Genomic DNA, 17,169 nt, shown 5'->3' with positions numbered 1-17,169 from the left:
ATGACACGGTCGGCCACACTGCTGAACGGGGTAACGGTGGCATGGACAGTTGCTGCCAGGTGCTCCTTGACCTTCTTGTTCTCCTGGGACCAGCGGGGGTTCCGGTGGTCACAGGGCACCACCTTCTTGCACACCTACTAGAGAGGAGGAGAACTTTGCGGGGGCATGGCCCACCCCAGTTCAGAATCCACAGTATCCTGCAGTCCCCAGGCAGGTGACGGTGGTCTGAGCTGGAGCCCAGGAAGCTCAGCATGTGGCCGGAGGCTGGCAGGAGTCCCTGGGTTGGGTTCTCTACCCACTGAGGGTATTTAAGTACATGATGTCCCAGGCCTACCACTGCTGACGAAGGGTCTGTACCACTGCAGCCAGGTTATTCTCACCAGCCCCACCCCCAGAAGCTGTGCCGGGCATGCACATCTCAAGGTGGCATCTTAACCCATCCTAATGAGTCCTCTGGTCCATTTCCCCATTCAGATTCACACTCCCTTTGGAAGCTACAACTAGGGGCTCTACTTGGGCCTCTGCTACAGTGTCTAGTCCACATCAGGTGCTAAATAAGTGCTGAAGCTGGTGAAGCCTCCTGGCAGGGTGGGTGGAACGGACCCATGGACCTGCCTGCACCTCAGTGAGCATCCTCCATCCCCAAATGGACCAGGGCCTGGCCTTGCTTCCCATACGTCCCAACTCATTTGATCTTCACAGTCACTCCGTGCACCTGGTGCTGTCGGTGCCCCATCTGTACTGTTGACGTGTGGAGAGGAACGTCACAGGCATTATAAAACTAGGTCAGTTCACGTGGTCAGTAAGATGCGTAACTGATACCAGACCCAGATCACTGCACTCTGGTCACGAATGGCTGGTCTGGGACATCAGGTGCAAGAAGGAAGCCTGTCTAGGCCCCACTCTGCAGAGCCGAGCCACTCACCGTGTCCATCAGCATCACCTGCTCTGCCAACAGCTTGGGAGAGAATGCCATGATGTCACGCATGTCCACACTGGGCTGGTTCATCGTATCACAGGACAGGGGTAGAAGGGCTCTGGAGATCGCTCAAGTTCCAGCTCCATCACTGGAGGTGACCACTTCCCTGCCCCTGGTGTGGGCTCGGAAGATGGTCATGGATCCAGTCCTACAGGTGACTCTGGGTGCAGAGCAGGCAAGGCTGGCTCTAGAGCCTGTGTGGGAAGTGCCCGTTCTTCCGGGCATGAAGCAGGTGCAGGAAAAAAAAAAAAAGAAAAAAAAAGCTTCACCAGTATCACCATTTAATGAGGTCAATGGCTCATTTAACGTAACAGGCATTATGACCTTGGACAGTTCCTATGTAACAAGACTACTGAAAATGTTTCATCCAATATACACACAGCAAAAGACAATTAGCCCAATTTAAAAAATGGTCAGAGGAAGAGTCGGCCAGTTCGCTCTGTTGGTTAGAGTGTGGTGTTCTCATACCAAGATCAAGGCTTAGGATCCCCACACAGGCCAGCCGCCGTAACAAACCAACCACAAACCTGCTCAGATAATTCAAATAAGCATTTCTCTAAGTGAGATATAGGAAAGCCCAATAAGCACCGAAAGAGATATTCGTCGTCACCCATAAGGAAATGTCTATCAATACCGCAGTGACATAATGTGTCGTAGCCGTTAGAAGGGCTGTAAATCAAAAAGACAGTCAAGACAAAGTGTTCACAAGGCTATGGAGATATCACAACCCTCATATATTGACGGAGAGACTGGAAAATGCTACAGACTGCCAGGAAATCAGGTCGGTAGTTTTTCGAAATGTGAAATGTAAACTTACTAGGTGCCCCAGCAATCCTACCGCTGGGTCCATACGAACGAAAACTGAAAATCTGTCCACACAAAAGTTTGTACATGAAACCTCAGATCAGCCCCACTTACACTAGTCAAACAGTCAAAACCACACAGAACGCCAAGGAAGAATACTGAAAGCTGCATGAGAGGAAAACACACACACACACACACACACATACACACACAGACTCTCTCACACAAACTGACATGCACACACAGACACACACATACGGACACACACACACACACAAACACACACACACACACACACACACACACACTCACTCACTCACTAAGTCACTCACTCACAAGAAAGTCCTAATACGGATTTCAGTAAATTCTTCAACAGAAAACGCCCAGTCCAGGAGACAAAGAGATCTTATAGTCAAATAAAAAATTCAACAACAACAACAACAAGACAAGAGCACTGTACCGGACAAGAGCATCCTTCAAACAGGGAGAGAGACAATCCTCTCCCAGACAGACGAAGGCCGAGAGGATCCCCCACAGCAGACCGCTCTCCCAAAGCGCTGCACAGGGCTCTTCCAACTCAAAGATGACGCTGACGTGCCCCAGCACCACGTCCGCAGGGATGAAAGTCAGCAGTCATGGAAGTAGAAATACAAAGAACACACTCAACCTACAAGGAAGACGACAAAACCACTCCCCGCCCTCCCCCAGGGGCCTCGTCCCCACCGCCCTCGCACTCGCAGCAGCGGCGATGGCTCACCAGGCCCGGGACCCCAAGACACGGCCCGTGACCAGGAAGCCACAGCCCAGCTGCACCTGCTACTCCGGTCTGGCCCCCGCACCGCCCCCGACCGGCTGCTCCCGCAGCAGCCCTGGGACAAGGCGATCCTGCGTGCTGGGGACGGACGGACGGAAGGACGGACGGACGGCGGGGCAGCGCTGGGCTCCACCGGAGGGGAGGAGGGCGTCCCAGCCTCCTGTCTCTGCCAGCGCCGGGCACCCCGCCCGCCATCTGCATCCCTCCCTGCTGGCCTCCGCCGCCCCTCCTGAACTCAGGACCCGGGGAACCCTCCTAATGCACCCCGTGCCGCCTCCGTCTCAGCCCGACCACCCTACTCCCCTGCCTCGCTCGGGAGGTACAGCCCCCTCACCCGGGTCCTACCGGCTCCACCACGCCGCTCCCCTCGCAGGTCTCTCCCTGGTGTGGCAATTCCTCCAGGAGCGTGGAGGTTTGGCCGCTAAGTTTCTGTTCCATGGCAAGTGCTGCGGGAAGGGCTTTCTTCCCTCGTGTCCCACAAATTTCCCGCGTTCTGTCTCTGACCTTCTGTCCACCTGTTATTTCAGCTGTCGTCAACGGTCAGAGGTACTTTTTGAAAGCTGACTTGAGTGCTGTCTCTAAAGGATACAACCTGAGGTCTGCTATCTTCAAACCAAAAGAGATTCCTCACCTGAACCCAACTCTGCTGGGACTTTGATCTCCACCTTCCATGCTCCAGATCTCTGAGGAATAAATTGATGTTGGATATAAGCTACCCACACTATGGTACTTTGTTACAGCAGCCCGAACTGACTCAGACAGAAGTGACATCCCATCACTTGTGCTGTGTTCTCCTGGTCAGAAGGAAGTGGCTAACCACTTAGTGCTGGGAGCCATTCATTGTGCAGGCTGCCACCACATAGGCCGAGGTAAAGCCCATGGGACTGATTCTAAATATCATAGGAAGGCAGTGAAAAGTTTACTATTAGGAGATGACAATACCTGAAATTAATTTCAGTGTGTTATCACTGCAGGGGGGAAAAAAACACCCCCAAAAACCTGGTCACAACAAAGGACTTTCCCAAGATTACACTGCTGGAACTCAGGCCTCTTTGAATTGTATCTCCTGCTATATTTCACTCTTTTTTGTAATTCATATATCTCCACGTATGTGCACTATGTACATTTGACACTGTATTCATTCCCTTTTGTGTTGCTCTAACAGAATACCTGGATCTGGGTAATTTATAAAGAAAATGAAATTTATTTGCTTACAGTTTCTGAGGCTGGGAAGTCCAAAGTCCATCTGGAGGTGGTGACAGCAACCCAGGGGTCTCGCATTGCAAGATGGTGGAAGCAGAGAGAGGAGAGAGCAAGACAGATTTTTCTCTTCTTTTAAAGCTCTCAGAACCACACCCCTGACCACCATCTTTAATCCATTCAGCACAGTCCCACAATCCGATCCCCTCCAAGGCTCTGCCTTTCAATTACCATAACAGGATTTCCCACCCTCTTAACAATCATAGTGGGGGCTAAGTTTCTAATACATAAAATGCAGGGGATTCAAGCTTCAATGACTTTTGGGGGGACATAATTCAATCCACTACAGACACCAACCCATGAGTTTCCATAAGATTTATCTCATAGACACCTCATGAATTTCGTAGGAAATAAATGCTTGCACAATCCCCACTGGGCATGTTGGGAAACTGGGCAGGTCTTAAAAGACACGATATCCTGTCTTGGATCACAGAAATGGTGAGAAAAAGCAGATTCTGACCAACCCCTGCCTTGAAACCTGGGGCCCTTGCTGCACACCCAAGGGGCTGAGGGAGTGCTGTGTTTGCACACTTGTGTGCAGTTAAGGAGTTGACATGGGGAAAGAGGGTGAGCAGTCGTCAGCCCAGAGAGACCACTGGGTAGATCATACTGAAGGAAGGACCCCATGTCATGGAATCTTATAAGAAGTGACCTCACTTCCTTAGTGATGGACCGCAAGAGAACTTAGAACTCTGGTAACCGTGCAGCTCACTTGGCAAGCAACTGCCAAGAGAGAAAGATGGATTCAGGTAGCATCCCGAGTTTTCGACGATCTCACTTCAGGAATTCCTGGAGAGAGAGCGTGTGGAGACGATGGAGACGTTGGTTCCGTCCTCTCCTCCGATGCCTGTGGCCGTTTGGCAGGGGGCACCCCCAGGTAACACAGGGTAGCCCAATCCAGGACAGTCCACACCTGTGATCCCAGCTGGGCAGTTTTTCACCAAATTCCAATCACCGTTTGTGTGTGTGTGTGTGTGTCTCTGTGTGTGTGTGAGAGTGTGTGTGTGGGTGTGTGCCTGTGTGTGTGTGCCTGTGTGTGTGTGTGTGCAAGAGAGAGTGAGAGTGAGAGTGAGAGAGAGTGAGAGAGAGAGTGAGAGAGAGAGAGAGAGAGAGAGAGAGAGAGAGAGAGAATAAAGAGGAGGAGAAGGGCCCCTCCTGAACAGGAGATGGTCGCGTTAGGGGATGAAACCCTGGAAGGTCTGTCCACGTCTCACGTTGTGGCTGGAAGGATGGGAAAGTAACTGTTAGGGACCAAGTCTGTATCCTCAGAAGTAAATTCTTCACCTCTAGCTGTTATCTGGTTTCCTCCCTGGCTAGAGGTCTATGCAGATGCTTCTCTGTGCCCGATCAGGGGGGCAGAATTTCTAGTCGGGGTATCTCCCACGGACACAGGCAGGAGGCTGCTGACTCTTACTGGCCCAAATGCCGGCCACTCTCATTACAGAGCTCCACGCAGGAGATCACCGAGGAGGTGTTCGATGGGTCCGAATACCCCATCTCCCTGGACAAGGGGCAGGCGCACCATGTCACCCACCAAGGCCAGCGCTGGTCTAAGGTGAGAGCGGGCACAGAGAGGTCTCCACAGAAAGGAACGCAAAATGACCAGAGTGGGCCCAGGACCCCGACCCAAATATGGGGACTCCCCTGGAAACTATACTCAAGCGTTCCCACTGGAGTGACCCACAGTCCCACTCCCACAGGAATCTGGCCTCTAGTACTACCCACTGGCAACTCGCTTAAGGTGCAAAGTCCCTGTTCTCTCACTTGCAGGACTATAAGAGTAGGCACTTCTGTGTGGTTTCACTCTACACTAGGCCGTGAGTATCTCTGCTCGTTGCCACTCTTCTTACTGTCTTAGCTCCCCACCCCAGGTGTCCTGTGCAGCAGTCAGCCCCACTGCCTCCCAGGTCTCCTCCAAGACTTACAAACCATCCCCCTTATGGGGCAGGGTGTGTTCACACACACAAAAAAGAGAAGTCACACAAAAAAGGGGGTCCGGCTGTTCTACACGTTTGTCTGCAATGGGTCATCTCGCAGAGCACATCGCTGGAGCCCCACCAGGCCGGGAGCTGTGCCCTCCCATGTCTTCATGTTTTCCTGTAACAGAGGCCATTTTCCCTGGCAGTTCAGTCTCTCGGTGCCGGTGGAACGTGACACGGTTCAGTTGTAATTTCCACTTCAGCCGCGCTGCAGGGAACATCTTACGTGTGCCCGACAGACTGTGTGAGCTGGCTAGGGATGCCGTAACACAGCGCCACACACTAGAGGCCTCTGACAACAAAAATATATGTTCCCACAATTCTGGAGGCTAGAAATTTGATGTCAAGCTGTTGGCTGGGGTGGTTTCCCCTGAGGTCTCTCTCCTGGGCTTGGAGACGGCCACGTCCTATACCTCTGTTCACATGCTCTTCTCTACTGCTTCTCTGTGTCCTTACCACGTCTTCCTGTGACGGCCCGTGTCATGTCAAATCAAAGCGAACACTAACGAATTTACTCAAACTTAATTTCCTTTCCAAAGACCTGTGTCCTACCACAGTCATCACCTTATGCACTGGGTATTACAACATCAATTGTGAATTTTAAGAAGGGAATACAGTTCAGCCCAGAACATATACTAATCCCCTCCTAAAACAGCCTCCGGGGAGAGGGATTCCTGGGTGAAAAGCTATGCACGTGTCAAATGTTGATAGCTAAAGCCAGATGACTTTCCAAAGTGATGTAGCAGGTGCATGGTCAGCAGCAGTCTCAGAACGGAGCTGCTTCCCTGCCTCAGCCTTTCCTGGGTGTTAACATTCTTTTCGATATTTTACCCGTCTGGAGACCTTGTGGCAAATAAGATGACCGTTTGTTTTCCTTCATTTTCAACCTCGCAACGGATACGTCTCAGTCACAGTCAGCCACTTACCGCACACTTGGTCTTTCTTTTTCCTCAATCGTCTGCTCAGATCTTGGCACTGCAATGGGCTTCCTCCTGCCCCAGAAGCTGCCAGCGTTCCCACTGTGTGGCATCTGGGATCAGCGTGGCTCTCTCTGATCTAAATGAAAGGAGCACAATTGTGTTGTTTAAGTTGTGAGGGTTCTCTTCAGGTGTCTTTCTCTGCACACAGTCTCCAAAATGGGGAGGAAATGAGGTTCCCACCGCCCCCTTCCTTCCCATGCCAGCAGCAGACCAAGCCCCTGGGAGCTCAGTGGGAACCTGCAGCCACAGCTGAGGACAGTTCTCAGCGCCGACCTGTGTGCTGTCGAGCAGCCACTGACATCCAAATGCCTGTGTTTCCTGTGGCTACAGTGGGAGTCATTTTTGAGAACTCACCGGGACAGTGATCTCTAATACAGGCTACTAATACAGGCACTTAGTTGCTCCACAGCTAACAAACCACATTGAAGATACTGCGAAGGTACTACTTTCTTAGTTCTTTTCTGTCCAGCGCCCCCACGTCAACTTTTGCTTTGAGAGCCTATAATCTTTTTCACGACGGTCACTCATGTCTCCCACATGAGCAGATCCCTAAAGGGTTGGGGCTTCCTGGTCTGAGCTCCAGGCCCCAGTTCTCTGGCGATTCACGGTGATGACACTGAAAGCGTGTCCCTCCTTGTTCCTTCCAGGGTAAAAAGGGTCGTACCCTGGACCTGCAAGAGATCCGCATGATGCGGACCCTCCAGCCAGGCACAAGGGCGAAGCTGCTGGAGTCCCTGCTGCCAGCTCTCCAGGGCAGAACGGTCCCCCACTTCTCCACCTTCCTTTGCTCCTACTGGGACTTCGCCACCATCCCACAGTTCCTGGACCAGCTCTTCAGTAGGTGAGTGCCCGCCCCCTCCAAGGCACCGTGGTGACTCTGCCACCTAGAAGCTGTGTCTCGGGAATGCCACTGCAGCACTCTGAGCCTGTTTGCTCCTCTGAGGAGTGGGGTGGCAAGAGGATGAACCCCATTGAGTCTTTATAGGGGCCAAATTTCATAAGACATGGCAAGGAGATGCCTAGTGCCTGGCTCAGCTGGATGCACTGTGCTTGTTCATATTTATTATTTTTCTTTCCTGTTTGGCTGAAAGAGCTCTCTGCCTCATGCCCCCCACCCCCACCCCATGGCCGGTGTCTCTCTGAGTTTGCAAAAGCCCAGAGAAGGCATATCTGATTTAGCACTTTTATTTGAGATTTCTTCTAACTTGTCTTTGTCCTTGATATAGAAAGAACAGGCTCCATGGGCACCAGAGGAAGGGACCCCAGGTCCACTCAGATATCTGGGAATGCTCTGCTTGGGGCTTACTTATTCAACACATTTAGAAGCCCTTCCTTTGTAAAGTCACTTTTCTAGACGCTTGGCATAATTCAGTGACCAAAGCAGACCACAGACACTGGGTCTCAATTCTAGTCATGGAGTGAGATACTCACGGTAGACACCGTGAGCACGTCACGTCCACAGCATGTCAGTTGTGACGCCCTCGTGGCCTCCTCAAGGTGGAGGTGCATTCTCCCGCGTCCTACCCACAATGACAGGCCCAGCACCCAACTAGAAAGTATGTGGACTTTTGATCCAGAGAGAGAGCTCACTGTACCCCAGAGTGCGGGGGCACATACGGACCGTGGCTGGGGAGGGACTGACAAAGCTGTGAATCTGAGACAACTTGTAATTCCCACGAGGGCGCTGAGGTCTGGGGGCTTTCCCTGCAAGTGAAAAGGAGTCCAACGGAGCTGTGGATGGGGTCACAGTCTCCCTGCAAAACAGGGGGAGTCTGGGGCTCACCGCCAGCTCTCGAGAGACACGTCCCCAGGACAGTGGCATCCTAGCTCTGCCCGTCCTCCATCCCACCTCTGTCCCTCCTGACCCAGACAACAGCGGCTCAGGCCTGAAGTTATGAGCAACCTGCCCACAGACCTGCCTGGGGCCTTGGTCCTTAGTTCACAGGTGCACATAGGTGGGTGTCCCGTCCTTTCGGAAAACCCATGTGAGTGTAAGGGTGAGGCTCACGAGGGTCTGTACTTGTCCTGTCTAATGGCCAGGTCTGCCACTGTCAGGACCGCCACACAGGGCTTGGGTGGGGGGGGGCTGTGTCCTCTAGACAGGCAGTGGCAGGCCCAGGGGCCCAGAACCACTACGCAAGCGTGCCCTGGGAGCACAGCGTGGAAGCAAAGGCCAGCCTCTGACTTTGCTGCCCACTCTCACACTTCCAGCACCATCTGTCACACTGTGGTCACTATGCCGGAGCGTTTCTGCACAGATTTCCATCAGCCCCTGCACTTTCCATCGTTGAAAGTGAAGATCGACCACGTGCAGGTCAGCTTGCCTGGATTGGACACGGGTGCCAGTGTGTACGTTCTGCTGACCAACCTGAGGCACCCAGAGCTCTTTGAGGCAGCAACAGATGGTGAGGGGACCGCAGTCTGGAAGAATTACCAGGGGTGGTGCTTTGGGGCTAGAACTCCCTTTAATGCAGTCAGATCCTTTCCGTGTTAGGAAAGGCCAGTGGGAAATGACTGATGCTGGTGAACCTTTTCTATTTTTCCCCCTGCTCCTGTTTCATGTCCAGAACCACAGGCACTTCCCAGGCAAGCTCTAGAGCCAGTGCCAGCACCTCCGGTAGAGCTGGGGCCCGCCCTGCACTCAGAGTCACCTGTGCAACTGGGTCCACCGCCAGCTTCCGTGCCAGCAGCAGTGCCAGGAGAAGAGCCACCACATGTGATACGGCTGAAGCTAGAGGACCCTTCAAAGCCCTCGTGCCCCTCTCCTGTGGCAACATTGAACCGGCCCCGTGGAGACCTGTGGGACATCAGGGCATTCCCTCCTAAGCTGCTGGCAGAGCAGCTGACTCTGATGGACGCGGTGAGCAGCTCGCCTCTGCGGGGGGCGAGGAGGGCGGTTGCCTAGACAGGCTGTCCTTCTTGCACCTGGTGTCCCAGACAAGCCATTACTCACCAGAGTCCAGTGATCTGGGTCCAATACCAGCTCCACATCTTACCAATGATGTGACCTGGATGAGTTTCTTCATTCCCAAGCCTTCCCTGTCCACATGTCGACAGTCAAGTTGAGACATCAACAGTACCAGTTGCAGAGCGACCCAAGCTAACATGAAAAGGGACAGAGAGAAAGCAGCACGGGGGCCTGGCTTCTCTGGTTGACGGAGGGTGCTCACTGAGGGGCAGCTGGGTTCAGGAGTTACCCACCCATCCTCCCGTGTGACCTCACCAACCTCAGCACTTCTTAGGACCTGAGATGGACTCGACTCCCTAGCAGACCCCCTAAGAGAACCCGTAGTCATAGCTGCCACAGGCAGTGCGCATCTGAGGAAGGAAATAGAACAAAGGGCTCATCAGGATGCACACTGGATGCGGCCTCAAGATGAGCACACCCGAGCCATTTTCTAGTGCTCGGAGCTAGTGAGAACGGCCTGCCTGACCATGCCACTCGTTCCTTGCCTGCCAGTATTAGCTCTTGGGTGCCTTTAGTGGGCGCATAGCCAGATCCAAACTCTTTCACAAGAGTAGCCTGTGTGTGACACACTCTTCCTCTCCAGGAGCTGTTTAGGGAGGTGGTGCCCTATGACTGCCTGGGCTCCATCTGGTCCCAACGCCACAAGAAGGGGAAGGAGCACCTGGCACCCACCGTTCGTGCCACCGTCGCCCAATTTAACAATGTGGCCAATTGCGTCATCACCACCTGCCTTGGGGATGACAGCAGGAAGGCCCAGGACAGAGCCAGGGTGCTGGAGCACTGGATCAAGGTGGCCAGGGTAAGCCGTGGGAGGACCCAGGGGATCCCCTCTCTGCAGACTTGGGAACTGCCTTTTATTAACAACCACCATCAGGGCAGTCGCCTGTGGTCAAGTCCCTGCACAATCCCTGGGCCTTTCCTCTCAGGGCACACTGGCCTTGACCCCCATGTCCCAGTGCTGGAGGCTCACTTCCTATCTGGGCTCTTGGGTTGAGCTAACATCCTCCCTCTGTGAGTTCTGCTCGTGGGGTTCCAGCTGTGCCCTCCCGTGGCTGCCCGGCTCTCTGCCTCATCCAAGAGGGGAGATGTCAGCCGAGGGGCTGAAGCTGGAGCAGGCGGGCTCCAACTCCCCACCTCCTGGTTCATTCTCTTTCCTCCCCAGGAGTGCTTGGTCCTCAGGAACTTCTCCTCAGTCCACGCCATCCTCTCCGCTCTGCAGAGCACACCGATCCATCGAATGAGAAGGACGTGGAGAGAAGTTTCCAGGTGGGTGGGCCTCTTCCTGTAGGAGCACAGGGGTGGACCGGGGACGCCCCCACAGGTTTGGGCATTGCCCCCTTAATGACCGTGGCAGGGACCGGGAGGTCAGAGGCACTGAGGCAAGAATGGGCTCATGACTAGGGTCTCCCTGGGAGACTCCCCGGGAACTTAGCCCAGGATTTCTTACCCCAAGCTAAAGTTTCATTTTGCTTTGTTTTCTACTTTCACTAAGTGTCAGGCACGGGTTTTTACCAAACTGGCAGTTTCAAGTGTTTGCTAGACACAATAAGACCTTGTCCTACTCACGTCTAAACTGTAAAACAGAGCTTCTCAGTTGAAATGGGGACGGGGCCCAGGTGACCAACACGAGAGCCCCTCTCCCAGGGCCCCGGAGCCCATAGGACTCAGAGGAAGCCAGCTGACAACTCTCCTCAAGGCAGTTTGGATTGTTTGCAGTCTCAAAAAAACAAACAGACAGACAGACAAACAAACAAACTTGAACTTACGGGTCGCCCCATTATTCCCAAATTAATCTTTCTTTCTTTCCCCTTCACAGAAAAGGCTCCCGTAGTTTTGCAAACTTATGTAGAAAAGAGAAGGTACTGAGCAAAAAGGTAAAGTAGAGGCTGAGAGATGGGGGCAGGTGTTTGGGGACATAGGCAGAGGTGAGTTGTTTGGTTTTGTTGTGGTGCGTTTTGCTTTCTCACTGAAAGTTGACAGGAAAACTTCAGTCCCGTCTTGCGCGGACTAGCAGGAGAAGGATGTGTCTGCCGTGGCCAGGTGGAGAATGTGGCAGGAGCCCTGGTGACGGGACGCGGTGATGGCAGCCGGGCTGTGCAGGAGGGCAGAGGAGCTGCAGAAGCAGCCGGTGTCCGCCTCGCACGCTGCTCCATCCTGTCGGCACGCGGCTTCCTCCAGGCCGCTGGTGGATGCGGTAGGCAGGGCTTCCTTCGGCAAACTAGCCCAGCAGTTTCTAGGAAGCCAGGCCTCGGCCGCGAAGCCCTGGGCAAGGCACGCCCCCGCCTCCGGCTTCTGTTTTCTCACCCGGAGACCGTAGGGATGACGACGAGCCTGTTGTGCGGGCCTCACAGAGTGGCGAGGAGGTTAACGAGGCTCATGGAGCGTGCCTGTGTCTGCCTCTTCCTCCAGGGGTGCCGGGGACAACGTCGACGACAGTAATATGAGTTCTCAGGGGATCCTCTCCCGATGAGGAAACAGGGAAGGGTGGCCGGGGTGCACGCCCAAGACCGCACACTGGAGAGTGTCACAGCTGGCATCAACTCTAGAACCAGACCCGCCAGAGGAGGTGGTGGCACTCCACCAGCTCATGAGTCAGATATCCAGAGCTGAAGGTCAGGCGCAGGGGTGGAACTGGGTGAGGCGAAGACAGTCTCATTCACTATCTTACTGTTTTCTGTTGCTTACAACAGAACACCTAAAACTGGGTCATTTTTAAAGAAACCGAGCATTTTTTTCCTACACTTTAGGAGGCTGGAAAGTCCAAGCAGAGGGGGTACATCTAGTGAGGGTCTTACTCCAGCGGGGCGGGGGGGACTCTCTGCAGAGTCAGGGGGTGGCACAGCGTATCAGATGGCAAGAGGGCAAGAGCGTATGTCCACGCACTCTTTAGGAAGCCGCCAGTCCGGTTCCACGATAGCCCACGAACGAATTCGTTCATTCATGAGGGCAGAGTAGTCCTAATCCAGTCACCTCTTACAGGGCCCCACCTTTCAAACAGCGTTGTAGAATCTTCCACCCGCTTAATACAGTTACAGTGGGTATCATGTTTCCACATGAACTTAGGAGGGGACATTCATTTGGACATAGCACTAACCTTGTCCCTGACCCTGTCAGGTGGGGACTGTCAAACTGGCCACCTTGGAGATGAACCATCAGAGAGCCCAGATGAGGCAGCGGCAGCAGAAAAAGGCGAGTGTGTCTGTGACTGGGAGGGGCTCTAGGGAGTAGATGACAGGGGCCCCTCCCTTCCAGCTGGAGGCCTCCACATCCAAAGAGGAGACAGCTTCCACCCTAAGGGGCCTGCCTTCCTGTGGCCAGGGCATCTGAGATGCCTTTGTTAGGGACACCAGGTCCAGGACCTGGAAGAGCTGGCCTGGAGGGGATTACAGAGCGAGGTGTGGCAGGAACCACGTAACCACTGTGACATGAAACGTTCACCACAGAGGTAGCTAGGGGGTACACGGTGTCTTTGGACGCCAGCTGGGGAGAGAGCAGTGTGGCCACAGAGGGGAGGCGCCCGAGGTTGCTCTGTGGCTCCAAGTGGAAAACCTGGCTGGGGGGGGGGGTCCAGAAAGACGAGGTTGATAAGATTTTGATAGAATAAGCCAAGTGTGGACACCCAGGAGCTGGTGCTCATCACCACTACCACCCCAATGTCACAGGGCATCGTCCCCTTCCTGGGAACCTATCTCAGCGACCTGGTGATGTTAGACGCTGCGATGGACGACTATGTGGATGTGAGTGAGCCTGGGGACGGGCAGCTCGGGGGCCAGGACCCTGAGGCTGGGGAGGGGAGAGCCCTTAGAACTCAGCACTCGGCAAACCTCCACTCACGAGACCTCACGGCTGCCCGTGTGCTGGGGGTGTCACGCCCTTCTCACCCGTGAGCGATGGAGCCTCCGCATAAGCCCCCACCCAGTCCCTGTTCTCCAAGTGGACAAGTCGCAGAGCTCAGCTGGACTCAGCCTCTCCCTTCGTTGCTTGCCATGGGAAGAGAGTGAGATCGGGCCCCTCTGATGGCAGGCAGCTTGGGAGTGGCCAGCAGCCCCTTCTGATCAGAGGCTTCAGCATCCTCACTTGTCATCAGGGAGGGCTGAGACAGAAGGTCCTCGATCCTCAGCTCCCATGTCATCCTTCTCCAGAGCTCAGAGCCTGACCTAGGTGCAAGCCCTGTTCTGTGCAAACCCCCTGACCCCGGTGGCCCTGGCCTTAGTGCAACACGGGAATGGGTGAGGATGGGGCTAGAAATGGGCTAGGGGGCCTTTCTGAGAGACTCGGACCATCACTCTTTCAGGGAAAGGTATTCAACACCCAGAAAAGGCGGAAGGTGAGTAGCTGCGGCCCTCGCTCGAGGGAGCGTGGGGATGTGGAAGTCAGAGACGGCCCCTCTCACCCGGGCAGGACACTTCCTGCCTGCATCCCCTGCAACTCTGATTCATTAGGAAGATTTGAGAGACGGAGGGGGGCATCCCATCCCACTGGAGGGTGTGGGAAGGGGACAGGAATCAAGGACACATTTCTGGGGGACAGACTGTTGGAACCCGACTCTGAGATCAGGTTGGGGCACGGATGGGATGGAAGGAGAGGAGGGTATCACTTGAGAGACAAGTCTGCCAACCAGCTCCCTGCTCCATCCCTCCCCCACAAGGCCCCTTTGGCATCTCCCACCCAGGCCCTGTCAGCATCCTGTTTTTTTCTGTGGCCCCAGGAAGTTAAAGTCCTCAGAGAGATCCAGCTCCTCCAGGTGGCAGCCAACAATTACCACATCGAGAAGGAGGAAGAATTCGGACACTGGTTTACCTCCACTGAGTGGCTCAGTGACAACGAGAGGTGAGGGCCTTGCAGGAATTTGACGATAGTCAGGGCATAGGGGACTCTTTCTGGTGGCAGCTGCAGAGAGCCTGGGGCCATGGCTGTCTGGTCAGCCGCAGACCCTGTTGCACGGTGACCCCTGGGGCACCAGGACTCCAGCTAGGGGGCACGCACTGGGAGGGAGAGCTGAGGTGTGGCTCCCGCTAGGTAGACTGGCAGCTGCCTCTCTGTCCTGCAGCTACAAGCTCTCCTGCCAGCTGGAGCCCCCATCCCACTAGGCCGGCGACACCTCGAGGCAAAGAAGAGCAGGCCCAAGGAAGCCAGGCAGCCGCAACGGCCTTCCCAGCTCCACCTCTGACCGGCCCTGATTCTAATAAATTCAATCCCTTTTTCAGTTTTACCTATTGGAGTGGGTTGAATTATGTCCCCCCCCAAACTCACTTAAGCTTGAAATGGGTCCCCCAAGTTTTGTGGATTAGAAACTTAGTCCCCCGTGGGACTGTGAAGAGGGTGGGAAATCCGATTACGGTAATATGAAAGGTGGAGCCTTGAAGAGGTGAGAGGATTGTAGGACCCTGCAGTAGTGAAAGGATTGAAAATGGTGGTCGGGGGCGTGGTTCTGGGGGCATTAAGAAGAAGAGGAGAGTCTGCCCCTCTCTCTCTCTCTCTCTCTCTCTCTGCTCTCTCTGCTCCCACCATCATGCAAGGTGAGACCCCGAGTCACTGTCGCCACCACCAAATGGCATTTAGACTTCCCAGCCTCGGAAACTGAGAGAAATAAATGCCATTTCTCTTCATACATCGCCCAGTTTCAGGTATTCTCCTATAGCAACACTAAACGGACCAACACACCTATCTTTACCTGGAATCACAGGAGTGTTGTCTTTCTTGGTGTTTTCATTAAAATCAATATAGTCACGTTGCACGTTGTGCGTCTTTCAATATTTAATTTGACGATACCTGATCTTTGGAGATGGTGCCCTATGAACACAGACAGAATAACTGCTTGCGTTTCAACGTGACAGCGAGCTCCAGCAGCGCGCACACGCCACCATCTGTCTTTCCTGCTGAACCGACGGAAGAGCTCTTTCTCGCTGAAAGCTACTGCAAAGCTTTCTGCACCGATAGCAGTTGCGTGGAGCTGCATTTTCTCTTCTCTGTAGATTCTCAGGGTCTAATCTCCTGAGGGAGAAGTGGCAGATCATTTGGTGCTCGGTTTTAAAATATTGTCTCACTCCACATCTTCCCACGTTTTCTTGGAGGGGTTAGAAAGTTTAGATTTTTCAGCATTCTGTGGACACACACGTGTTTCCTTCTTTGAAGTGTGTCCATACGCATGGTTCTCTGTCACCACCGTCTAGTTAAGTACACCAGTCCCTCAACAACACTGTTCAAATGTCAGTACCACAGGCCAGGAACCGTGAGCGAACACCTCAAGTGCTACCGTGCAAACTCGGGGCTCTCCCGTCGGCCCACAGTCCCTACACAAACAACAGATGGGCGTCATCATCAGTGTCCAGTCATGTCCCTCCTTTCCAAGTCTGTTTGGCAAGGGGTGGCTGTGCATCTGTTCCCTACTACACGCACAGACAGCAGCTTGTGTAGCTGTGTCGCCTCCCGGACTCCCAGTGAGAAGCCATGTGGCGGTTAACAGAGACCGACACTCACTCACTCAGGAAAGGGAATTTGCCGACAAGGATGAAAGTGCAACAAAGAAACAAGAAGTGATGAGGCTGGAAAGGAAACTGGAATCAAATGTAAATAGAGGCGGGGAAAGTGGGCAACTGTGAGAATCTTGACACTTCTGCCATTGCAAAGACTCCCACTACTCAGCCACAGTGAAGGTGACCTTACACACACAAATAAGAGAACTTGTCAAAGGAACAGATAGCCCAGAAATAGTGATGCCAGTAACACTGCACATTCAAGGAAATCCCAGACGTGTTTCACAGCCCTGAAAGTTCAAACAGTAAAATCCTGGAAGCTCGTATGGTCATTCTTAGAGTTCTGCGCTACCACGCCAAGCAAAGACTGCCCGCACGTGTGTATATTTGCAGATGGGGTGTAGCAGTGCTTCTCGGCTGGGGCAGTTTTGCCTCCCACAAGACACCTTGTAACACCTGTGGAGACATTTCTAGTTTTCACATGAAGGTTTCCACTGGCGTCTAGTAGGTAGCTACCATCATCTCCTACATCGCACCGTCTCATGCCGGGCAAAGAATTACCCAGCCCAAAATATCAAGATTGCCAAGGCTGAGAAGTCCCGATCGAGGGAAATCTTCTTTTCTCCCACCTTTGGGGACCGTTATTTTTATGTCGGTATTCTTTTATAGAACACCATTTCTCCAATAATGCGAGGGGAAGCTTTTTCTAAAATCACGAACCGGATTCCGTAGAAAGGTGGGCGTAGGAGGAAGAATCTTAAAATGGCCTCATGACGTCCGCAACCTTTGCTCTCTGTGTCACCCTCCTCTTTTAAGTGTGGGAAGAATCTGTGATTTTTCCAGTCCGGGTGAATAGAGGAAAGCTGACAGGCTGCTGCCACCATGAATCTGGTCTGTTGTACAAGAAAC

The sequence above is a fragment of the Cynocephalus volans genome, chromosome 4 (assembly GCF_027409185.1).
Source record: "Cynocephalus volans isolate mCynVol1 chromosome 4, mCynVol1.pri, whole genome shotgun sequence".
Lineage (NCBI taxonomy): Eukaryota > Metazoa > Chordata > Mammalia > Dermoptera > Cynocephalidae > Cynocephalus > Cynocephalus volans.
The sequence above is the reverse complement of the archived record's forward strand: the minus strand, read 5'-3'. Positions refer to the sequence as shown.